We start from the raw sequence: 24,727 nt of genomic DNA, 5'->3' as shown, positions 1-24,727 counted from the left end.
TGCCTCCCTCACACTCGGGAATCCTGCCTCCCTCACACTCTGCACCCTGCCTCCCTCACACTCTGCACCCTGCCTCCCTCACACTCTGCACCCTGCCTCCCTTACACTCGGGAATCCTGCCTCCCTCACACTCTGCAATCCTGCCTCCCTTACACTCGGGAATCCTGCCTCCCTCACAGTCTGCACCCTGCCTCCTTCACACTCTGCACCCTGCCTCCCTCACACTCGGGAATCCTGCCTCCCCAACACTCTGCAACCTGCCTCACACACACTCGGGAATCCTGCCTCCCTCACACTCTGCACCCTGCCTCCCTCACTCTGCACCTTGCCTCCCCAAAACTCTGCACCCTGCCTCCCTCACACTCTGCAATCCTGCCTCCCTTACACTCGGGAATCCTGCCTCCCTCACACTAGGGAATCCTGCCTCCCCAACACTCTGCACCCTGCCTCCCTCACACTCGGGAATCCTGCCTCCCCAACACTCTGCAAACCTGCCTCCCTCACACTCTGCACCCTGCCTCCCTCACACTCTCCACCCTGCCTCCTTCACACTCTGCACCCTGACTCCCTCACACTCGGGAATCCTGCCTCCCTCACACTCTGCACCCTGCCTCCCTCACACTCGGGAATCCTGCCTCCCTCACACTCTGCACCCTGCCTCCCTCACACTCTGCACTCTGCCTCCCTCACACTCTGCACCCTGCCTCCCTCACACTCTGCACCCTGCCTCCCTCACACTCTGCACCCTGCCTCCCTCATACTCTGCACCCTGCCTCCCTCACGCTCTGCACCCTGCCACCCTCACACTCTGCACCCTGCCTCCCTCACACTCTGCAAACCAGCCTCCCTCACACTAGGGAATCCTGCCTCCCTCACACTCTGCACCCTGCCTCCCTCACACTCTGCAATCCTGCCTCCCTTACACTCGGGAATCCTGCCTCCCTCACACTCTGCACCCTGCCTCCCTCACACTGCAGCCCAGTGAGCAGAGCGGTGTCTCGCACAGGGACATGCTGCAGCCCAGTGAGCAGAGCGGTGTCTCGCACAGGGACATGCTGCAGCTCAGTGAGCAGAGCGGTGTCTCGCACAGGGACATGCTGCAGCCCAGTGAGCAGAGCGGTGTCTCGCACAGGGACATGCTGCAGCTCAGTGAGCAGAGCGGTGTCTCGCACAGGGACATGCTGCAGCCCTGTGAGCAGAGCGGTGTATCGCACGGGGACATGCTGCAGCTCAGTGAGCAGAGCGGTGTCTCGCACAGGGACATGCTGCAGCTCAGTGAGCAGAGCGGTGTCTCGCACGGGGACATGCTGCAGCTCACTGAGCATAGCGGTGTCTCGCACGGGGACACGCTGCAGCCCAGTGAGCAGAGCGGTGTCTCGCACGGGGACATGCTGCAGCTCACTGAGCATAGCGGTGTCTCGCACGGGGACATGCTGCAGCCCAGTGAGCAGAGCGGTGTCTCGCACAGGGACATGCTGCAGCTCAGTGAGCAGAGCGGTGTCTCGCACAGGGACATGCTGCAGCTCAGTGAGCAGAGCGGTGTCTCGCACAGGGACATGCTGCAGCTCAGTGAGCAGAGCGGTGTCTCGCACGGGGACATGCTGCAGCTCAGTGAGCATAGCGGTGTCTCGCACGGGGACATGCTGCAGCCCAGTGAGCAGAGCGGTGTCTCGCACAGGGACATGCTGCAGCCCAGTGAGCAGAGCGGTGTCTCGCACAGGGACATGCTGCAGCTCAGTGAGCAGAGCGGTGTCTCGCACAGGGACATGCTGCAGCTCAGTGAGCAGAGCGGTGTCTCGCACGGGGACATGCTGCAGCTCAGTGAGCAGAGCGGTGTCTCGCACAGGGACATGCTGCAGCTCAGTGAGCAGAGCGGTGTCTCGCACGGGGACATGCTGCAGCTCAGTGAGCAGAGCGGTGTCTCGCACAGGGACATGCTGCAGCTCAGTGAGCAGAGCGGTGTCTCGCACGGGGACATGCTGCAGCCCAGTGAGCAGAGCGGTGTCTCGCACAGGGACTGCAGCTCAGTGAGCAGAGCGGTGTCTCGCACAGGGACATGCTGCAGCTCAGTGAGCAGAGCGGTGTCTCGCACAGGGACATGCTGCAGCTCAGTGAGCAGAGCGGTGTCTCGCACGGGGACATGCTGCAGCTCAGTGAGCAGAGCGGTGTCTCGCACAGGGACATGCTGCAGCTCAGTGAGCAGAGCGGTGTCTCGCACGGGGACATGCTGCAGCTCAGTGAGCAGAGCGGTGTCTCGCACAGGGACATGCTGCAGCTCAGTGAGCAGAGCGGTGTCTCGCACAGGGACTGCAGCTCAGTGAGCAGAGCGGTGTCTCGCACAGGGACATGCTGCAGCTCAGTGAGCAGAGCGGTGTCTCGCACGGGGACATGCTGCAGCTCAGTGAGCAGAGCGGTGTCTCGCACAGGGACTGCAGCTCAGTGAGCAGAGCGGTGTCTCGCATGGGGACATGCTGCAGCCCAGTGAGCAGAGCGGTGTCTCGCACGGGGACATGCTGCAGCCCAGTGAGCAGAGCGGTGTCTCGCACAGGGACATGCTGCAGCTCAGTGAGCAGAGCTGTGTCTCGCACAGGGACATGCTGCAGCTCAGTGAGCAGAGCGGTGTCTCGCACAGGGACATGCTGCAGCTCAGTGAGCAGAGCGGTGTCTCGCACAGGGACATGCTGCAGCTCAGTGAGCAGAGCGGTGTCTCGCACAGGGACATGCTGCAGCTCAGTGAGCAGAGCGGTGTCTCGCACGGGGACATGCTGCAGCTCAGTGAGCAGAGCGGTGTCTCGCACAGGGACATGCTGCAGCTCAGTGAGCAGAGCTGTGTCTCGCACAGGGACATGCTGCAGCTCAGTGAGCAGAGCGGTGTCTCGCACGGGGACATGCTGCAGCCCAGTGAGCAGAGCGGTGTCTCGCACAGGGACTGCAGCTCAGTGAGCAGAGCGGTGTCTCGCACAGGGACATGCTGCAGCCCAGTGAGCAGAGCTGTGTCTCGCACAGGGACATGCTGCAGCTCAGTGAGCAGAGCGGTGTCTCGCACAGGGACATGCTGCAGCTCAGTGAGCAGAGCGGTGTCTCGCACGGGGACATGCTGCAGCTCAGTGAGCACAGCGGTGTCTCGCACAGGGACATGCTGCAGCCCAGTGAGCAGAGCGGTGTCTCGCACAGGGACATGCTGCAGCTCAGTGAGCAGAGCGGTGTCTCGCACAGGGACTGCAGCTCAGTGAGCAGAGCGGTGTCTCGCACAGGGACATGCTGCAGCCCAGTGAGCAGAGCTGTGTCTCGCACAGGGACATGCTGCAGCTCAGTGAGCAGAGCGGTGTCTCGCACAGGGACATGCTGCAGCTCAGTGAGCAGAGCGGTGTCTCGCACGGGGACATGCTGCAGCTCAGTGAGCACAGCGGTGTCTCGCACAGGGACATGCTGCAGCTCAGTGAGCAGAGCGGTGTCTCGCACGGGGACTGCAGCCCAGTGAGCAGAGCGGTGTCTCGCACAGGGACATGCTGCAGCCCAGTGAGCAGAGCGGTGTCTCGCACAGGGACTGCAGCTCAGTGAGCAGAGCGGTGTCTCGCACAGGGACATGCTGCAGCTCAGTGAGCATAGCGGTGTCTCGCACAGGGACTGCAGCTCAGTGAGCAGAGCGGTGTCTCGCACAGGGACATGCTGCAGCTCAGTGAGCAGAGCGGTGTCTCGCACAGGGACTGCAGCCCAGTGAGCAGAGCGGTGTCTTGCACGGGGACATGCTGCAGCCCAGAGAGCAGAGCGGTGTCTCGCACAGGGACATGCTGCAGCTCAGTGAGCAGAGCGGTGTCTCGCACAGGGACATGCTGCAGCTCAGTGAGCAGAGCGGTGTCTCGCACAGGGACATGCTGCAGCTCAGTGAGCAGAGCGGTGTCTCGCACGGGGACATGCTGCAGCCCAGAGAGCAGAGCGGTGTCTCGCACAGGGACATGCTGCAGCTCAGTGAGCAGAGCGGTGTCTCGCACAGGGACATGCTGCAGCTCAGTGAGCAGAGCGGTGTCTCGCACAGGGACATGCTGCAGCTCAGTGAGCAGAGCGGTGTCTCGCACAGGGACTGCAGCCCAGTGAGCAGAGCGGTGTCTCGCACGGGGACATGCTGCAGCCCAGTGAGCAGAGCGGTGTCTCGCACAGGGACATGCTGCAGCTCAGTGAGCAGAGCGGTGTCTCGCACAGGGACATGCTGCAGCTCAGTGAGCAGAGCGGTGTCTCGCACGGGGACATGCTGCAGCCCAGTGAGCAGAGCGGTGTCTCGCACAGGGACATGCTGCAGCTCAGTGAGCAGAGCGGTGTCTCGCACGGGGACATGCTGCAGCCCAGTGAGCAGAGCGGTGTCTCGCACGGGGACATGCTGCAGCTCAGTGAGCAGAGCGGTGTCTCGCACGGGGACATGCTGCAGCTCAGTGAGCAGAGCGGTGTCTCGCACGGGGACATGCTGCAGCTCAGTGAGCAGTGCGGTGTCTCGCACCGGGACTGCAGCCCAGTGAGCACAGCGGTGTCTCGCACAGGGACATGCTGCAGCTCAGTGAGCAGAGCGGTGTCTCGCACGGGGACATGCTGCAGCTCAGTGAGCAGAGCGGTGTCTCGCACGGGGACATGCTGCAGCTCAGTGAGCAGAGCGGTGTCTCGCACAGGGACATGCTGCAGCCCAGTGAGCAGAGCGGTGTCTCGCACGGGGACATGCTGCAGCTCAGTGAGCAGAGCGGTGTCTCGCACGGGGACATGCTGCAGCTCAGTGAGCAGAGCGGTGTCTCGCACAGGGACATGCTGCAGCCCAGTGAGCAGAGCGGTGTCTCGCACGGGGACATGCTGCAGCTCAGTGAGCAGAGCGGTGTCTCGCACGGGGACATGCTGCAGCTCAGTGAGCAGAGCGGTGTCTCGCACGGGGACATGCTGCAGCCCAGTGAGCAGAGCGGTGTCTCGCACGGGGACATGCTGCAGCTCAGTGAGCAGAGCGGTGTCTCGCACGGGGACATGCTGCAGCTCAGTGAGCAGAGCGGTGTCTCGCACGGGGACATGCTGCAGCTCAGTGAGCAGAGCGGTGTCTCGCACGGGGACATGCTGCAGCTCAGAGAGCAGAGCGGTGTCTCGCACGGGGACATGCTGCAGCTCAGTGAGCAGAGCGGTGTCTCGCACGGGGACATGCTGCAGCTCAGTGAGCAGAGCGGTGTCTCGCACAGGGACATGCTGCAGCTCACTGAGCAGAGCGGTGTCTCGCACAGGGACATGCTGCAGCTCAGTGAGCAGAGCGGTGTCTCGCACAGGGACATGCTGCAGCTCAGTGAGCAGAGCGGTGTCTCGCACGGGGACATGCTGCAGCTCAGTGAGCAGAGCGGTGTCTCGCACGGGGACATGCTGCAGCTCAGTGAGCAGAGCGGTGTCTCGCACAGGGACATGCTGCAGCTCAGTGAGCAGAGCGGTGTCTCGCACGGGGACATGCTGCAGCTCAGTGAGCAGAGCGGTGTCTCGCACAGGGACATGCTGCAGCTCACTGAGCAGAGCGGTGTCTCGCACAGGGACATGCTGCAGCTCAGTGAGCAGAGCGGTGTCTCGCACAGGGACATGCTGCAGCTCAGTGAGCAGAGCGGTGTCTCGCACAGGGACATGCTGCAGCCCTGTGAGCAGAGCGGTGTCTCGCACAGGGACATGCTGCAGCTCACTGAGCAGAGCGGTGTCTCGCACAGGGACATGCTGCAGCTCACTGAGCAGAGCGGTGTGAGCACAGGGACATGCTGCAGCTCAGTGAGCAGAGCGGTGTCTCGCACGGGGACATGCTGCAGCCCAGTGAGCAGAGCGGTGTCTCGCACAGGGACTGCAGCCCAGTGAGCACAGCGGTGTCTCGCACAGGGACATGCTGCAGCTCAGTGAGCAGAGCGGTGTCTCGCACGGGGACATGCTGCAGCTCAGTGAGCAGAGCGGTGTCTCGCACGGGGACATGCTGCAGCTCAGTGAGCAGAGCGGTGTCTCGCACAGGGACATGCTGCAGCCCAGTGAGCAGAGCGGTGTCTCGCACGGGGACATGCTGCAGCTCAGTGAGCAGAGCGGTGTCTCGCACAGGGACATGCTGCAGCTCAGTGAGCAGAGCGGTGTCTCGCACAGGGACATGCTGCAGCCCAGTGAGCAGAGCGGTGTCTCGCACAGGGACATGCTGCAGCCCAGTGAGCAGAGCGGTGTCTCGCACAGGGACTGCAGCTCAGTGAGCAGAGCGGTGTCTCGCACAGGGACATGCTGCAGCTCAGTGAGCAGAGCGGTGTCTCGCACAGGGACATGCTGCAGCTCAGTGAGCAGAGCGGTGTCTCGCACAGGGACATGCTGCAGCCCAGTGAGCAGAGCGGTGTCTCGCACAGGGACATGCTGCAGCTCAGTGAGCAGAGCGGTGTCTCGCACGGGGACATGCTGCAGCTCACTGAGCAGAGCGGTGTCTCGCACAGGGACATGCTGCAGCTAAGTGAGCAGAGCAGTGTCTCGCACAGGGACTGCAGCCCAGTGAGCAGAGCGGTGTCTCGCACAGGGACATGCTGCAGCTCAGTGAGCAGAGCGGTGTCTCGCACGGGGACATGCTGCAGCTCAGTGAGCAGAGCGGTGTCTCGCATGGGGACATGCTGCAGCTCAGTGAGCAGAGCGGTGTCTCGCACAGGGACATGCTGCAGCCCAGTGAGCAGAGCGGTGTCTCGCACGGGGACATGCTGCAGCTCACTGAGCAGAGCGGTGTCTCGCACAGGGACATGCTGCAGCTCAGTGAGCAGAGCGGTGTCTCGCACAGGGACATGCTGCAGCCCAGTGAGCAGAGCGGTGTCTCGCACAGGGACATGATGCAGCCCAGTGAGCAGAGCGGTGTCTCGCACAGGGACATGCTGCAGCCCAGTGAGCAGAGCGGTGTCTCGCACAGGGACTGCAGCTCAGTGAGCAGAGCGGTGTCTCGCACGGGGACATGCTGCAGCTCAGTGAGCAGAGCGGTGTCTCGCACAGGGACATGCTGCAGCTCAGTGAGCAGAGCGGTGTCTCGCACAGGGACATGCTGCAGCTCAGTGAGCAGAGCGGTGTCTCGCACAGGGACATGCTGCAGCTCAGTGAGCAGAGCGGTGTCTCGCACGGGGACATGCTGCAGCTCAGTGAGCAGAGCGGTGTCTCGCACAGGGACATGCTGCAGCTCAGTGAGCAGAGCGGTGTCTCGCACGGGGACATGCTGCAGCCCAGTGAGCAGAGCGGTGTCTCGCACAGGGACATGCTGCAGCTCACTGAGCAGAGCGGTGTCTCGCATGGGGACATGCTGCAGCCCAGTGAGCAGAGCGGTGTCTCGCACAGGGACATGCTGCAGCTCAGTGAGCAGAGCGGTGTCTCGCACAGGGACATGCTGCAGCCCAGTGAGCAGAGCGGTGTCTCGCACAGGGACATGCTGCAGCCCAGTGAGCAGAGCGGTGTCTCGCACAGGGACATGCTGCAGCTCAGTGAGCAGAGCGGTGTCTCGCACAGGGACATGCTGCAGCTCAGTGAGCAGAGCGGTGTCTCGCACAGGGACATTGTATTATTCCTGTATCGCACGATGCTAAAAGAGCTCCTCTCCCAAATCTGTTAACTCTCATTGTGGTGTACTGTACCCAGCAGGATAGTTACCACCTTCAGCTCAAAGTGTTGGGTCTCTATACTGCAGAGCTGTTACCACACCCTGGGCGAGTGTGCGGTTCCTTCCAGCCCCACAGACCCCAGAGGCCCAACACAATTAACCAATAATTTGCGTATTCTCCTGAGATCTTTAACCCTCGACTGCTTCAGTAAGTTGCAGGCACCAGATTTATAAGTAAAACATTAACAGACTGTTTATTTATAACAAGAGTAAGAGGTGAACATACAATGGAAATTATGGAAGAAACAAAGGGTGGGGGTAGGAAAAGGATTAGAGTAACGGGAATTGAAGGCAGAGGTTTGCGATGACTCTCCGCTGCTGAGGTTGTGGTCTCTGGAGGGGCCGATGAACCCTCGGCGGAATTGATTTAAACAGGAGATTCAGGTCGGTGCAATTCAATCCTTCGTCCACCAGATGGAGCTTTACACTGGGGTTTCAGGTTGATGCAATTTCTTTCTATTATTTGTTCTAGGGACCTGTGGGTCGCAGGCTGTCCCAGTATTTATTGCCCACCCCTAGTTGCCCTTGACGGGCAGTTAAGAGTCAACCACATTGCTGTGGGTCTAGAGTCACACGTAGGCCAGACCAGGTAAGGAAGGAGGGGAATGTCCAAGACTCAGAAACACTGGGGAGAAGGGGGTGAGCGTGGCCATTGAGTGCCCGGCTCAGCGCCGCAGCAGGAAGGATGGTGGAGGCCGGACACTCTCACAGGGCAGACTGTCACTGAGGGGATGGCTGCAGAGTTTGAGAGGCAGCTTCCCAAGCAGGTGCAGCTGATGCGTAAGGTGCTGGCGGCGGTGGCCCCGGTCACCTCGGTGATGGCGGGGGCGGCCCTGGTGATGGCGGCAGTGGCCCCGGTCACCCCGGTGATGGCGGCAGCGGCCCCGGTCACCTCGGTGATGGCGGCAGCGGCCCCGGCGATGGTGGCCCCGGCGATGGCGGCCCCGGCGATGGCGGCGGTGTTGAAGACATTGTCCGAGGTACTGGAGCAAGGAGAGAAGCTGAAGGGGGTGGAGGAGGCTCTGTCGCAACATAGTGACCAGTTTCCTTGATGAGTGAGGAGCTGTTGAGGGTGGTGGAGGCTATAAGACATAGCAGCAGAATTAGGCCACTCGGCCCATCGAGTCTGCTCCGCCATTCAATCCTGGCTGATATTTTCTCATCCCCAGAACCCCTGATCCCCATAACCCCGATCCCCTTATTAATCAAAAACCTATCTACCTCTGTCTTAAAGACACTCAGTGATTTGGCCTCCACAGCCTTCTGCGGCAAAGTGTTCCACAGATTCACCACCCTCTGGCTGAAGAAATTCCTCCTCATCTCTGTTTTAAAGGATCGTCCCTTCAGTCTGAGATTGTGTCCTCTGGTTCTAGTTTTTCCTACAAGTGGAAACACCCTCTCCACGTCCACTTTATCCAGGCCTCGCAGTATCCTGTAAGTTTCAATAAGAACCCCCCTCATCCTTCTGAACTCCAACGGGTACAGACCCAGAGTCCTCAACCGTTCCTCATACAACAAGCTCTTCATTCCAGGGATATCCTGGTATACAACATCTACTGGCTACCCTTTAACTACCCAACTAGTTACATCCTCCAGAAACTTTAATAAACTCGATAGAATGGTTTCCCATCATAAAACCATGTTGATTTTGTCAGAGCATACTGATGTTAGGAGTCAAGCGAGATCTGTAAGTTCAGCTATCCTATCCACACCGCGGGTGGGCTCTTTAAAATCCTGGTGTGTTTGACACTTACTTGGATGAGCGAGGCGTGTCGTCTGCCCATCCTCCCTGCCGGCGGGCAGGTTTGCTCGAGGAACCCTGCAACAAACACAAAGCGATTTCACAAGCTGAGTTCCTCACCAGAGCACAGTGCAGCAAGAATCAGTGTGTGTGTAACTACACCCCAGGGGGAGTCAGTGTGTGTGTAACTACACCCCAGGGGGAGTCAGTGTGTGTGTAACTACACCCCAGGGGGAGTCAGTGTGTGTGTAACTACACCCCAGGGGGTGTCAGTGTGTGTGTAACTACACCCCAGGGGGTGTCAGTGTGTGTGTAACTACACCCCAGGGGGAGTCAGTGTGTGTGTAACTACACCCCAGGGGGAGTCAGTGTGTGTGTAACTACACCCCAGGGGGTGTCAGTGTGTGTGTAACTACACCCCAGGGGGTGTCAGTGTGTGTGTAACTACACCCCAGGGGGTGTCAGTGTGTGTGTAACTACACCCCAGGGGGAGTCAGTGTGTGTGTAACTACACCCCAGGGGGAGTCAGTGTGTGTGTAACTGTACCCCAGGGGGAGTCAGTGTGTGTGTAACTGTACCCCAGGGGGAGTCAGTGTGTGTGTAACTACACCCCAGGGGGTGTCAGTGTGTGTGTAACTACACCCCAGGGGGAGTCAGTGTGTGTGTAACTACACCCCAGGGGGAGTCAGTGTGTGTGTAACTGTACCCCAGGGGGAGTCAGTGTGTGTGTAACTGTACCCCAGGGGGTGTCAGTGTGTGTGTAACTACACCCCAGGGGGAGTCAGTGTGTGTGTAACTGTACCCCAGGGGGAGTCAGTGTGTGTGTAACTGTACCCCAGGGGGAGTCAGTGTGTGTGTAACTGTACCCCAGGGGAGTCAGTGTGTGTGTAACTGTACCCCAGGGGGAGTCAGTGTGTGTGTAACTGTACCCCAGGGGGTGTCAGTGTGTGTGTAACTACACCCCAGGGGGAGTCAGTGTGTGTGTAACTGTACCCCAGGGGGAGTCAGTGTGTGTGTAACTGTACCCCAGGGGGAGTCAGTGTGTGTGTAACTGTACCCCAGGGACAGTCAGTGTGTGTGTAACTGTACCCCAGTGAGAGTCAGTGTGTGTGTAACTGTACCCCAGTGAGAGTCAGTGTGTGTGTAACTGTATCCCAGGGGAGTCAGTGTGTGTGTAACTGTGCCCCAGGGAGAGTCAGTGTGTGTGTAACTGTACCCCAGGGGAGTCAGTGTGTGTGTAACTGTACCCCAGGGACAGTCAGTGTGTGTGTAACTGTTCCCCAGGGAGAGTCAGTGTGTGTGTAACTGTACCAAAGGGGGAGTGAGTGTGTGTGTAACTGTACCCCAGGAGAGTCAGTGTGTGTGTAACTATACCCCAGGAGAGTCAGTGTGTGAGTAACTGTACCCCAGGGGGAGACAGTGTGTGTGTGACTATACCCCAGGGAGAGTCAGTGTCTGTGTGACTGGACCCCAGGGGAGGACAGTGTGTGTGTAACTATACCCCAGGGAGTCAATGTGTGTGTAACTGTACCCCAGGGGGAGACAGTGTGTGTGTAACTGTAGCCCAGGGGGAGTCAATGTGTGTAACTGTACCCCAGGGGGAGTCAGTGTGTTAGTAACTGTACCCCAGCGGGAGTCAGTGTGTGTGTAACTGTACCCCAGTGAGAGTCAACGTGTGTGTGTAACTGTACCCCAGGGGAGTCAGTGTGTGTGTAACTATACCCCAGGGAGAGTCAGTATGTGTGTAACTGTACCCCAGTGAGAGTCAGTGTGTGTGTAACTGTACCCCAGTGAGAGTCAGTGTGTGTGGGACCCGTACCCCAGTGAGAGTCAGTGTGTGTGGAACCCGTACCCCAGTGAGAGTCAGTGTGTGTGTAACTGTACCCCAGTGAGAGTCAGTGTGTGTGTAACTGTACCCCAGGGGGTGTCAGTGTATGTGGGTCCCGTACCCCAGGTGGAGTCAGTGTGTGTGTAACTGTCCCCCAGGGAGAGTCAGTGTGTGTGTAACTGTACCCCAGGGGGAGTCAGTGTGTGTGTAACTGTACCCCAGCGAGAGTCAGTGTGTGTGTAACTATACCCTTGGGGGAGTCAGTGTGTGTGTAACTATACCCCAGGGAGAGTCAGTGTGTGTGTAACTGTACCCCAGGGAGAGTCAGTGTGTGAGTAACTGTACCCCAGTGAGAGTCAGTGTGTGTGTAACTGTACCCCAGGGGGTGTCAGTGTATGTGGGTCCCGTACCCCAGGTGGAGTCAGTGTGTGTGTAACTGTCCCCCAGGGAGAGTCAGTGTGTGTGTAACTGTACCCCAGGGGGAGTCAGTGTGTGTGTAACTGTACCCCAGGGAGAGTCAGTGTGTGTGTAACTATACCCCAGTGAGAGTCAGTGTGTGTGTAACTATACCCATGGGGGAGTCAGTGTGTGTGTAACTATACCCCAGGGGGAGTCAGTGTGTGTGTAACTATACCCCAGGGAGAGTCAGTGTGTGTGTAATTTTTCCCCAGGATGAGACAGTGTGTGTGTAACTGTACCCCAAGGGGAGTCAGTGTGTGTATAACTATACCCCAGGGGGAGACAGTGTGTGTGTAACTGTACCCCAGGGAGAGTCAGTGTGTGTGCAACTGTACCCCAGGGGGAGTCAGTGTGTGTGTAACTGTACCCCCGGGAGAGTCAGTGTGTGTGTAACTATACCCCAGTGAGAGTCAGTGTGTGTGTAACTGTACCCCAGGGGGTGTCAGTGTTTGGTTAACTATACCCCAGTGAGAGTCAGTGTGTGTGGGTCCCGTACCCCAGGTGGAGTCAGTGTGTGTGTAACTGTCCCCCAGGGAGAGTCAGTGTGTGTGTAACTGTACCCCAGGGGGAGTCAGTGTGTGTGTAACTATACCCCAGGGAGAGTCAGTGTGTGTGTAACTATACCCCGGTGAGAGTCAGTGTGTGTGTAACTATACCCTTGGGGGAGTCAGTGTGTGTGCAACTATACCCCAGGGAGAGTCAGTGAGTGTGTAACTATACCCCAGGGAGAGTCAGTGTGTGTGTAACTTTTCCCCAGGATGAGACAGTGTGTGGTAACTGTACCCCAGGGGGAGTCAGTGTGTGTGTAACTATACCCCAGGGGGAGACAGTGTGTGTGTAACTGTACCCCAGGGAGAGTCAGTGTGTGTGCAACTGTACCCCAGGGGGAGTCAGTGTGTGTGTAACTGTACCCCAGGGGGAGTCAGTGTGTGTGTAACCGTACCCCAGGGAGAGTCAGTGTGTGTGTGTAACTATATCCCAGTGAGAGTCAGTGTGTGTCTAACTGTACCCCAGGGAGAGTCAGTGTGTGTGTAACTATATCCTTGGGGGAGTCAGTGTGTGTGTAACTATACCCCAGGGAGAGTCAGTGTGTGTGTAACTGTACCCCAGGGAGAGTCAGTGTGTGTGTAACTATAACCCAGGGAGAGTCAGTGGGTGTGTAACTTTTCCCCAGGATGAGACAGTGTGTGTGTAACTGTACCCCAGGGGGAGTCAGTGTGTGTGTAACTATACCCCAGGGAGAGTCAGTGTGTGTCTAACTTTTCCCCAGGATGAGACAGTGTGTGTGTAACTGTACCCCAGGGGGAGTCAGTGTGTGTGTAACTATACCCCAGGGGGAGACAGTGTGTGTGTAACTGTACCCCAGGGAGAGTCAATGTGTGTGCAACTGTACCCCAGGGGGAGTCAGTGTGTGTCTAACTGTACCCCAGGGAGAGTCAGTGTGTGTGTAACTATACCCCAGTGAGAGTCAGTGTGTGTCTAACTGTACCCCAGGGAGAGTCAGTGTGTGTCTAACTGTACCCCAGGGAGAGTCAGTGTGTGTCTAACTGTACCCCAGGGAGAGTCAGTGAGTGTGTAACTATACCCCAGTGAGAGTCAGTGTGTGTCTAACTGTACCCCAGGGAGAGTCAGTGTGTGTGTAACTGTTCCCCAGGGGGAGTCAGTGTGTGTGTAACTGTACCCCAGGGGGTGTCAGTGTATGTGTAACTATCCCCCAGGGAGAGTCAGTGTGTGTGTGTAACTGTACCCCAGGGAGAGTCAAGTGTTTGTAACTATACCCCAGGGAGAGTCACTGTGTGTGTAACTGTACCCCAGGGGGAGTCAGTGTGTGTATAACTATACCCCAGGGGGAGACAGTGTGTGTGTAACTGTACCCCAGGGAGAGTCAGTGTGTGTGCAACTGTACCCCAGGGGGAGTCAGTGTGTGTGTAACTGTACCCCCGGGAGAGTCAGTGTGTGTGTAACTATACCCCAGTGAGAGTCAGTGTGTGTGTAACTGTACCCCAGGGGGTGTCAGTGTATGGTTAACTATACCCCAGTGAGAGTCAGTGTGTGTGGGTCCCGTACCCCAGGTGGAGTCAGTGTGTGTGTAACTGTCCCCCAGGGAGAGTCAGTGTGTGTGTAACTGTACCCCAGTGGGAGTCAGTGTGTGTGTAACTATACCCCAGGGAGAGTCAGTGTGTGTGTAACTATACCCCGGTGAGAGTCAGTGTGTGTGTAACTATACCCTTGGGGGAGTCAGTGTGTGTGCAACTATACCCCAGGGAGAGTCAGTGAGTGTGTAACTATACCCCAGGGAGAGTCAGTGTGTGTGTAACTTTTCCCCAGGATGAGACAGTGTGTGTGTAACTGTACCCCAGGGGGAGTCAGTGTGTGTGTAACTATACCCCAGGGGGAGACAGTGTGTGTGTAACTGTACCCCAGGGAGAGTCAGTGTGTGTGCAACTGTACCCCAGGGGGAGTCAGTGTGTGTGTAACTGTACCCCAGGGGGAGTCAGTGTGTGTGTAACTGTACCCCAGGGAGAGTCAGTGTGTGTGTGTAACTATATCCCAGTGAGAGTCAGTGTGTGTCTAACTGTACCCCAGGGAGAGTCAGTGTGTGTGTAACTATACCCTTGGGGGAGTCAGTGTGTGTGTAACTATACCCCAGGGAGAGTCAGTGTGTGTGTAACTGTACCCCAGGGAGAGTCAGTGTGTGTGTAACTATAACCCAGGGAGAGTCAGTGGGTGTGTAACTTTTCCCCAGGATGAGACAGTGTGTGTGTAACTGTACCCCAGGGGGAGTCAGTGTGTGTGTAACTATACCCCAGGGAGAGTCAGTGTGTGTCTAACTTTTCCCCAGGATGAGACAGTGTGTGTGTAACTGTACCCCAGGGGGAGTCAGTGTGTGTGTAACTATACCCCAGGGGGAGACAGTGTGTGTGTAACTGTACCCCAGGGAGAGTCAATGTGTGTGCAACTGTACCCCAGGGGGAGTCAGTGTGTGTCTAACTGTACCCCAGGGAGAGTCAGTGTGTGTGTAACTATACCCCAGTGAGAGTCAGTGTGTGTCTAACTGTACCCCAGGGAGAGTCAGTGTGTGTCTAACTGTACCCCAGGGAGAGTCAGTGTGTGTCTAACTGTACCCCAGGGAGAGTCAGTGTGTGTGTAACTATACCCCAGTGAGAGTCAGTGTGTGTCTAACTGTACCCCAGGGAGAGTCAGTGTGTGTGTAACTGTTCCCCAGGGGGAGTCAGTGTGTGTGTAACTGTACCCCAGGGGGTGTCAGTGTATGTGTAACTATCCCCCAGGGAGAGTCAGTGTGTGTGTGTAACTGTACCCCAGGGAGAGTCAAGTGTTTGTAACTATACCCCAGGGAGAGTCACTGTGTGTGTAACTGTACCCCAGGGGGAGTCAGTGTGTGTAACTGTACCCCAGTGAGAGTCAGTGTGTGTGTAACTGTACCCCAGGGGAGAGTCAGTGTGTGTGTAACTATACCCCAGTGAGAGTCAGTGTGTGTGTAACTGTACCCCAGGGGGTGTCAATGTATGTGGGTCCCGTACCCCAGGTGGAGTCAGTGTGTGTGTAACTGTCCCCCAGGGAGAGTCAGTGTGTGTGTGACTGTACCCCAGGGGGAGTCAGTGTGTGTGTAACTGTACCCCAGGGAGAGTCAGTGTGTGTGTAACTTTTCCCCAGGATGAGACACTGTGTGTGTAACTGTACCCCAGGGGGAGTCAATGTGTGTGTAACTGTACCCCAGGGAGAGTCAGTGTGTGTGTAACTGTACCCCGGGGGTGTCAGTGTATGTGTAACTGTACCCAGGGAGAGCAGTGTGTGCGTAACTATACCCCAGTGAGAGTCAGTGTGTGTCTAACTGTACCCCAGGGGGTGTCAGTGTGTGTGTAACTGTACCCCAGGGAGAGTCAGTGTGTGTGTAACTGTACCCCAGGGGGAGTCAATGTGTGTGTCACTGTACCCCAGGGAGAGTCAGTGTGTGTGTAACTGTGTGTGTGTAACTGACGGAGGAAGTGATGGCGATGAGGGAGGCGATAAAAATGGCGTTCCAGGAGGCGGTCGAGGTGACGGTGACGGAGGTGTTGGTGGCCATGTAGACGATGGTGAGCAGGTGGGAAGGACACGGAGTCCAGGTGAACCAGGACATTGGGGCTGACCTGGCAAAGCGCAGATCAGAATTAAAGCAGGCGAAATCGACCCTGTAGAAAAGCAGAGTGAAATCTGCAATGCTGTTCCCAGTCAGGCTCTGGGTCACGTTCCAATGCAAGGAACATTATTTCAACACCCTGGCAGAGGCAGATGGGTGCGAGTGGATGAACAGCCTGGACCAGGGGCAGGCGAGGCAGCCCTATGAACAAAGCACAGGAGGAAAGAGGGAAAAAGAACTATGATGGACGTATACAATGTTTGTGTGGAACAGTACTGCCTCGCTTTGAACAGACATCATAGAATTTACAGTGCAGAAGGAGGCCATTCGGCCCATCGAGTCTGCACCGGCTCTTGGAAAGAGCACCCTACCCAAGGTCAACACCTCCACCCCATCCCCATAACCCAGTAACCCCACCCAACACTAAGGGCAATTTTGGACACTAAGGGGCAATTTATCACGGCCAATCCACCTACCCTGCACATCTTTGGACTGTGGGAGGAAACCGGAGCACCCGGAGGAAACCCACGCAGACACGGGGAGGATGTGCAGACTCCGCACAGACAGTGACCCAAGCCGGAATCGAACCTGGGACCCTGGAGCTGTGAAGCAATTGTGCTATCCACAATGCTACCGTGCTGCCCCGTCAGGGGCATGTCAGACCACAGGGAAAGGCGAGGGCAGAGGAAAGCAGCAGGGGGTGAAGAGGAGACAGAGGGAATAGCTATCTAGTGGGCATAGTGAGGGCGTGAGATCAGCCCCCCGGGAGAGGGGCAACCACACTAACAGGGAAAGCTAACGTCAGGAAGCACTTCCCACAGGCATGGTTAGGGAACTGGGCCGTTTCTGGAGCAGATGGTGGTTCATGCACCCCGGGAGAAGGAATTCTCGTTCTTTTCACCGTTGCACACGGTATACACCCGTTTCGACCTCTTTGCAGTGGGGAAATCAATGCTTCCAGAAATAGTAAGAGTGGAATATTCCGCGATAGTCATCACCGACCACGCTCCACACTACATGGCTGTGAGGTTGGAGACGGGCCGTACCCAGCACCCCACATGGAGGCTGGACACGGACCTCTTGGCCGACAAGGTCTTCTGCCAGAAAACATCGCAGGCCATAGGTGAGTATGTTACTAACAACCGGAACAGGGAAGTCTCACCTTCCACGTTCTGGAGGCACTGAAAGCAGTGATCAGAGGAGAGATTCTCGCCTATAAGGCTTGTAGAGACAGGGAAGCGAGGGCGGCCAGGCAGCAACTGATCAACTCCATTCTAGAAGTCGACAAGACCCTGACCGTAGAGCTTCTGGCGGAGAGGAAAGAGCTACAAACGGACTTTAACCTGATATCCACCAGGAAAGCAGTGCACCAACTCTGCCAGGCATGGAGGATCTTTTACGAACACGTGGCGAAGGCTGGCCGCCTCCTGGCTCACCAGCTGAGAGAGCAGGCAGCCACGAGGAAAATAGCCCAGGTGACGGACAGCAGAGGCGGACTGGTAGCCAAACCAAAAAAGGTCAAACAAGCATTTAAGATCTTCTCTTGGGGGCTGTACACCTCAGAGACCCCCGACGGGGACTCAGGGATGAAACAGTTCCTCGATGTACTGGACATGCCAGTCATAGGGGATGCTAGATGGAGGGAGCTGAAAGCCCCAATATGACTGGGAGAGGTGATGGAGAGCATCGACTCCATGCGGACGGGAAAGGTGCCAGGACCCGATGGATTCCCAGCAGGCATCTATAAACGAATTTGCACCGGTTCTGGCACCCTGTGGGAGATGTTTGCAGACTCGCTCACAAGCAGCACTTTGCCTCCTATGCTAACACAAGCCACCATATTGCTGATACCCAAGAAAGACAAAGACCTGATGGAATGTGGATCATACAGACCCATTTTGCTGCTTAACGTAGATGCGAAAATACTCACGATAGTCGTGGTCAAGAGACTGGGACATCATAGATCGTAGAATCATAGAATTTACAGTGCAGAAGGAGACCATTCGGCCCATCGAGTCTGCACCGGCTCTTGGAAATTGTACCAGAGATGATCACAGAGGTCCAGGCGGGCTTCGTTAAGAGTAGACTGCTAACTGAGAACATCAGTTGCTGAATGTGATGCTCACCCCATCCGGGGAGAGAACACCAGAGGTGATTGTCTCCCTGGACGCAGGAAAGGCCTTCGACAGAGTCAACTGAAAATACCGCATCGAGGTACTGGAGTGGTTTGAGCTGGGGTCAGGGTTCACCGCGTGGGTGAAACTCCTGTACAACGCCCCCAAGGCGAGCGTACGGACCAACACCACCAGCTCTGAATACTTCCAGCTGCACAGAGGATGCCTACTGACCCCGCTCCTGTTCACACTGGCAATCGAACCCTTCACGATCGCTCTCTGAGACACGAGAGGCTGGAAGGGTATCCGAAGCGGAGGCAGAGAGCACAGAGTTTCGCTCTATGTGGATGACGTGCTCCTCTATGCCTTGGACCCACAGATGACGTCCCTGGAAGAGTTTGAGGCTTTCTCGGGATACAAACTCTACCTGGGCAAGAGCGAGGCATTCCTGGTGAACCCGAATGGGGGAGTGACGGAGCTGGAGGGACTACCATTCAAACTAACCCCAAGCAAATTCCGCTACCTGGGAATCCAGATAGCCCACAAGTGGAGTCTGGCCAGTCTGGCGGAGGAAGTCGAAAAGGACCTACAGAGATGGGACGCACTGTGGTTCTTCCTGGCGGGGAGGGTGCAGACGATCAAGATGAACGTACTGCCCAGGTCCCTCTTCCTGTTTAGATCCATTCCAATCTATATCCACAAGCCCACCTTTCCAAGAATAGATAAAATGATTGTGACGTTTGTATGTGTGGTGGTCTGACCGAGGTGTCCTCCATGGCCCCCAATTGCGGTAACCACAGGTTCCCACCCAGCTAGACGCTACTTTTAAGAAGTGGAGACAAGATGGGGGGACGCTCGCGATTAGGGTCTGCTACATGGGGGACAGACTTGCAATCCTGGACGAGCTGACGGAGAGCCTGGAACTACTGAACAGACAGGAGCTCCGACATTGGCAAATCAAAAACTTTCTCCGCAAGGAGACGACGATGTGCCCCAGGGACCCAGGATACACAATGTTGGAGGAACAGCTGGACGCGGACAGTATAGAGAAGGGGAACTGTGGGGACAAAGACGGATGACTTTTATAAAGGGCGAGAACACCACTAGATGGAGCGATACAGAAATAGGAAGACGGACTAGGGACTGCAGTGGGTTGGGGACTCTGGAGCGAAGCACTAAGTAGGGCCAACTCCACCTCCTCCTGGGCAAGGCTCAGCCTCATGCAGGTCAAAGTGGTGCACAGAGCACACCTGACAAACCCGAATGAACAGGTTCTTCCCGGAGGTGGAGGACAAGGGTGAACAGTGCCAGGAAGGCTCGGCTAATTACACCCACATGTTCTGGACAGGCCCCAGACTTGTCGGGTTCTGGACAGCTTTCTTCGAGGCGATGTCCAAGGTTGTGGGGGTGAGGGTGGACCTTGCCCGAGAGTGGCAATCTTCAGGGTTGTTGGGCCAGCCAGAACTACTGGAAGAGGGCTGACCGACGCCCTGGTTTTTGCTTCCTTAATAGCACGCCGGAGAATCCTGTTTGGCTGGCGATCAGCAGCACCACCCACAGCTGCACCACCCACAGCTGCACCACCCGCAGCTGCACCACCCGCAGCTGCACCACCCGCAGCTGCACCACCCGCAGCTGCACCACCCGCAGCTGCACCACCCGCAGCTGCACCACCCGCAGCTGCACCACCCGCAGCTGCACCACCCGCAGCTGCACCACCCGCAGCTGCACCACCCACAGCTGCACCACCCACAGCTGCACCACCCACAGCTGCACCACCCACAGCTGCACCACCCACAGCTGCGCCACCCACAGCTGCCCCAGCCACGGCTGCACCACCCGCGGCTGCACCACCCGCAGCTGCACCACCCGCAGCTGCACCACCCGCAGCTGCACCACCCGCAGCTGCACCACCCACAGCTGCACCAGCCACAGCTGCACCAGCCACAGCTGCACCACCCGCAGCTGCACCACCCGCAGCTGCACCACCTGCAGCTGCACCACCCACAGCTGCACCACCCACAGCTGCGCCACCCACAGCTGCGCCACCCACAGCTGCGCCACCCACAGCTGCGCCAGCCACAGCTGCACCACCCGTGGCTGCACCACCCGCAGCTGCACCACCCGCAGCTGCACCACCCACAGCTGCACCACCCACAGCTGCACCACCCACAGCTGCACCACCCACAGCTGCGCCAGCCACAGCTGCACCACCCGCGGCTGCACCACCCGCAGCTGCACCATAGAACATAGAACGTTACAGCGCAGTACAGGCCCTTCGGCCCTCGATGTTGCGCCGACCTGTGAAACCACTCTAAAGCCCATCTACACTATTCCCTTATCGTCCATATGTCTATCCAATGACCATTTGAATGCCCTTAGTGTTGGTGAGTCCACTACTGTTGCAGGCAGGGCATTCCACGCCCTTACTACTCTCTGAGTAAAGAACCTACCTCTGGCATCTGTCTTATATTTATCTCCCCTCAATTTAAAGCTATGTCCCCTCGTGCTAGACATCACCATCCGAGAAAAAAGGCTCTCACTGTCCACCCTGTCCAATCCTCTGATCATCTTGTACGCCTCAATTAAGTCACCTCTTAATCTTCTTCTCTCTAACGAAAACAGCCTCAAGTCCCTCAGCCTTTCCTCATAAGATCTTCCCTCCATACCAGGCAACATTCTGGTAAATCTCCTCTGCACCCTTTCCAATGCTTCCACATCCTTCCTATAATGCGGTGACCAGAACTGTACGCAATACTCCAAATGCGGCCGCACCAGAGTTTTGTACAGCTGCAACATGACCTCATGGCTCCGAAATTCAATCCCTCTACCAATAAAAGCTAACACACCATAGGCCTTCTTCACAACCCTCTCAACCTGGGTGGCAACTTTCAGGGATCTATGTATATGGACACCGAGACCTCTCTGCTCATCCACACTGCCAAGAATCTTACCATTAGCCCAGTACTCTGTCTTCCTGTTATTCCTTCCAAAATGAATCACTTCACACTTTTCTGCATTAAACTCCATTTGCCACCTCTCAGCCCAGCGCTGCAGCTTATCTATGTCCCTCTTTAACATGTAACATCCTTCCGCACTGTCCACAACTCCACCGACTTTAGTGTCATCTGCAAATTTACTCACCCATCCTTCTACACCCTCCTCCAGGTCATTTATAAAAATGACAAACAGCAGTGGCCCCAAAACAGATCCTTGTGGTACACCACTAGTAACTGGACTCCAGTCTGAACACTTCCCATCAACCACCACCCTTTGTCTTCTTCCAGCTAGCCAATTTCTGATCCAAACTCCTAAATCTCCCTGAATCCCATGCTTCCGTATTTTCTGCAGTAGCCTACCATGGGGAACCTTATCAAACGCTTTACTGAAATCCATGTACACCACATCAACTGCTTTACCCTCATCCACCTGTTTGGTCACCTTCTCAAAGAACTCAATAAGGTTTGTGAGGCACGACCTACCCTTCACAAAACCGTGTTGACTATGTCTAATCAAATTATTCCTTTCCAGATGATTATACACCCTATCTCTTATAAACCTTTCCAAGATTTTGCCCACAACAGAAGTAAGGCTCACTGGTCTATAGTTACTGGGGTTATCTCGACTCCCCTTCTTGAACAAGGGGACAACATTTGCTATCCTCCAGTCTTCTGGCACTATTCCTGTTGACAAAGATGACTTAATGATCAAAGCCAAAGGCTCAGCAATCTCCTCCCTAGCTTCCCAGAGAATCCTAGGATAAATCCCATCCGGCCCAGGGGACTTATCTATTTTCACCTTTTCCAGAATTGTTAACACCTCCTCCTTATGAACCTCAAGCCCTTCTAGTCTAGTAGCCTGAATCTCAGTAGTCTCCTCGACAACATTGTCTTTTTCCTGTGTGAATACTGACGAAATATATTCATTTAGCACCTCTCCGATCTCCTCGGACTCCAAGCACAACTTCCCACTACTGTCCTTGACTGGCCCTACTCTTACCCTAGTCATTCTTTTATTCTTGACATACCTATAGAAAGCTTTAGGGTTATCCTTGATCCTACCTGCCAAAGACTTCTCATGTCCCCTCCTGGTTCTTCTTAGCTCTCTCTTTAGGTCCTTCCTAGCTAACTTGTAACTCTCGAGTGCCCTTACTGAACATTCATGTCTCATCTTTACATAAGCCTCCTTCTTCTTCTTGACAAGTGTTTCGACTGCCTTAGTAAACCACGGTTCCCTTGCTCGACCACTTCCTCCCTGCCTGACAGGTACATACTTACCAAGGACACGCAGTAGCTGTTCCTTGAACAAGTTCCACATTTCCATTGTGCCCAACCCCTGCAGTTTTTCTCTCCATCCGATGCATCCTAAGTCTTGCCTCATCGCATCATAATTGCCTTTCCCCCAGACATAACTCTTGCCCTGCGGTATATACCTATCCCTTTCCATCACTAAAGTAAACGTAATCGAATTGTGGTCACTATCACCAAAGTGCTCACCTACCTCCAAATCTAACACCTGTTCTGGTTCATTACCCAGTACCAAATCCAATACGGCCTCGCCTCTCGTTGGCCTATCTACATACTGTGTCAGGAAACCCTCCTTCACACATTGGACAAAAACGGACCCATCTAAAGTACTCGAACTATAGCGTTTCCAGTCAATATTTGGAAAGTTAAAGTCCCCCATAACAACTACCCTGCTGCTTTCGCTCCTGTCCAGAATCATCTTTGCAATCTTTTCCTCTACATCTCTGGAACTTTTCAGAGGCCTATAGAAAACCCCTAACAGGGTGACCAATCCTTTCCTGTTTCTAACCTCAGCCCATACTACCTCAGTAGACGAGTCCTCATCAAACGTCCTTTCTGCCACTGTAATACTGTCCTTGACTAACAATGCCACCCCTCCCCCTCTTTTTCACCTTCCCTGAGCTTACTGAAATATCTAAATCCCGGCACCCGCAACAACCATTCCTGTCCTTGCTCTATCCATGTCTCCGAAATGGCCACAACATCGAAGTCCCAGGTACCAACCCATGCCACAAGTTCACCCACCTTATTCCGGATGCTCCTGGCATTGAAGAAGGCACACTTTAAACCACCTTCCTGCCTGCCGGTACACTCCTGCAACTTTAAAACCTTACTCATGACCTCACTACTCTCAACCTCCTGTATACTGGAGCTACAATTCAGGTTCCCAAACCCCTGCTGAACTAGTTTAAACCCTCCCAAAGAGCATTAGCAAATTCCCCCCCCCCCGCCAGGATATTGGGGGCAGCACGGTAGCATTGTGGATAGCACAATTGCTTCACAGCTCCAAGGTCCCAGGTTCGATTCCGGCTTGGGTCACTGTCTGTGCGGAGTCTGCACATCCTCCCCGTGTGTGCGTGGGTTTCCTCCGGGTGCTCCGGTTTCCTCCCACAATCCAAAGATGTGTAGGTTAGGTGGATTGGCCATGATAAATTGCCCTTAGTGTCCAAAATTGCCCTTAGTGTTTGGTGGGGTTACTGGGTTATGGGGATAGGGTGGAGGTGTTGACCATGGGTAGGGTGCTCTTTCTAAGAGCCGGTGCAGACTCGATGGGCCAAATGGCCTCCTTCTGCACTGTAAATTCTATGGTAATCTATGATATTGGTACCCCTCTGGTCCAGGTGTAGACCATCCCATTTGTAGACTTCCCACCGACCCCAGAATGAGCCCCAATTATCCAGAAATCTGAAACCCTCCCTCCTGCACCATCCCTGTAGCCACGTGTTCAACTCCTCTCTCTCCCTATTCCTCGCCTCGCTATCATGTGGCACGGGTAACAACCCAGAGATAATAACTCTGTTTGTCCTAGATCTAAGTTTCCACCCTAGCTCCCTGAATTCCTGCCTTACATCCCCATCCCTATCCCTACCTATGTTGTTGGTACCTATGTGGACCACGACTTGGGGCTGCTCCCCCTCCCCCTTAAGGACCCGGAAAACACGATCCGAGACATCACGGACTCTGGCACCTGGGAGGCAACACACCAACCGCGAATCTCTCTCGTTCCCACAGAATCTCCTATCTATCCCCCTAACTATGGAGTTTCCAATGACTAATACTCTACTCCTCTCCCCCCTTCCCTTCTGAGCAACAGGGACAGACTCTGTGCCAGAGACCCGTACCCCATGGCTTACCCGTGGTAACAGCCACCGTCAGCCAACCCTCAGATGGTGTATTTGATCTTCTCCAGGTGGAAAAATTCCAGCCACAGCACCACCCACAGCTGCACCACCCACAGCTGCACCACCTGCAGCTGCACCACCCGCAGCTGCACCACCCGCAGCTGCACCACCCGCAGCTGCACCACCCACAGCTGCACCACCCGCAGCTGCACCACCCGCAGCTGCACCACCCGCAGCTGCACCACCCGCAGCTGCACCACCCGCAGCTGCACCACCTGCAGCTGCACCACCCGCAGCTGCACCACCCGCAGCTGCACCAGCCGCAGCTGCACCACCCGCAGCTGCACCACCCACAGCTGCACCACCCACAGCTGCACCACCCACAGCTGCACCACCCACAGCTGCACCACCCACAGCTGCACCACCCACAGCTGCACCAGCCACAGCTGCACCACCCACAGCTGCACCACCCACAGCTGCACCAGCCACAGCTGCAGACTGGCCGGCAGACCTGTCGGAATTTTTCCACCTGGAGAAGATCAAATAGACCATCTGAGGTTTGGATGACGGTTTCCACACAGCCTGGGGGCCATTCATCAGCCTGTTTGAGGCCAATAGCGGACAGGAAGGGAGGGGGGCAGACAGGAA

The 24,727-nt window shown here is 56.2% G+C and overlaps 1 long non-coding RNA gene across 1 annotated transcript in view; it reads right to left on the bottom strand.

Annotated features, from left to right (window-relative positions):
• Positions 1 to 24,727, bottom strand: part of LOC140407938 (uncharacterized) — a 126,661-nt gene that overhangs the window by 15,347 nt on the left and 86,587 nt on the right. The window contains exon 3 of the long non-coding RNA XR_011939905.1: positions 9,403 to 9,467. This is a non-coding gene — a long non-coding RNA (uncharacterized lncRNA). The remainder of the gene's footprint in view (positions 1 to 9,402; positions 9,468 to 24,727) is intronic.

The sequence above is a fragment of the Scyliorhinus torazame genome, chromosome 2 (assembly GCF_047496885.1).
Source record: "Scyliorhinus torazame isolate Kashiwa2021f chromosome 2, sScyTor2.1, whole genome shotgun sequence".
Classification (NCBI taxonomy): domain Eukaryota; kingdom Metazoa; phylum Chordata; class Chondrichthyes; order Carcharhiniformes; family Scyliorhinidae; genus Scyliorhinus; species Scyliorhinus torazame.
The sequence above is the reverse complement of the archived record's forward strand: the minus strand, read 5'-3'. Positions and strand labels throughout refer to the sequence as shown.